The sequence below is a fragment of the Apis dorsata genome, unplaced genomic scaffold, assembly GCF_000469605.1.
Source record: "Apis dorsata unplaced genomic scaffold, Apis dorsata 1.3 scaffold_161, whole genome shotgun sequence".
Lineage (NCBI taxonomy): Eukaryota > Metazoa > Arthropoda > Insecta > Hymenoptera > Apidae > Apis > Apis dorsata.
In genome coordinates this window covers 555,642-556,353 of record NW_006263450.1, presented here as the reverse complement: position 1 = coordinate 556,353, position 712 = coordinate 555,642, and the positions used below count along the sequence as shown (strand labels likewise).

Here is a 712-nt window from a genome sequence, read left to right as displayed (position 1 = left end):
GCGTCCGTGTTCGGGAGGATCGATCGTTCCGATTGCCACGGAGGCGCATCGACAGGTGAACACGACCGGGTAAATTTCTCTCCCCCTTTCCTTCACTCCTTCCTTCCCTCCTTTATTTCTCTCGAAAAACTTTCCTCCTCCGCTCCCCGATTTTCGCTCGAGTCGATCGAATTTTCCAAAAGGAAGGGGAAGAAAAAGAAAAGCAAAGCAAAGCAAAGAAAAGAAAAGAAAAGGAAAGAAAAGAGGAAAGTCTCTATCTCGAGCAACGAACAACGAGAGCCGAGCAAGGCACCAAAGGCCGATCCCGCGCAGCGCGTAATATCTCGCGAACGAGCAAGAGTTGGAGCGAAGGGTTGGGATTCTCGCGCTGGGGGTGCAGGTCACCACCCCTGGACGCTCGTCTTCCTCGTGGCTCGTGGACGCTGCGGAGTGCTGGACCACCTTCGCCTCCCTTCCCCTTCCACCGCCGCTCCCTCTATGATGTCTCCTCTCCTTCTCCCGTTTCCGCCACCCGTTTGGCGGCGCTCCGGTCGTCGGTCGGTCGGTCGGTCGGTCGGTGTGTCTGCTGCTCCGTGTCTTCTACCCACCACCACGCCGCCAAACCTCTGGATTCGTTTCGAAGGAAGGCGTGGAAGTCGAGATGGATGGATGGATGGATGGATACACGTCGCACACGGTAGTAAGAGCAGCGATCACCGTACCGCACCACCGC

The 712-nt window shown here is 57.0% G+C and overlaps 1 protein-coding gene across 6 annotated transcripts in view; it reads right to left on the bottom strand.

The window, feature by feature from the left end:
• Positions 1-712, bottom strand: part of LOC102674871 (solute carrier family 12 member 6) — a 146,675-nt gene that overhangs the window by 30,712 nt on the left and 115,251 nt on the right. The gene's annotated exons all lie outside the window — the stretch shown is intronic.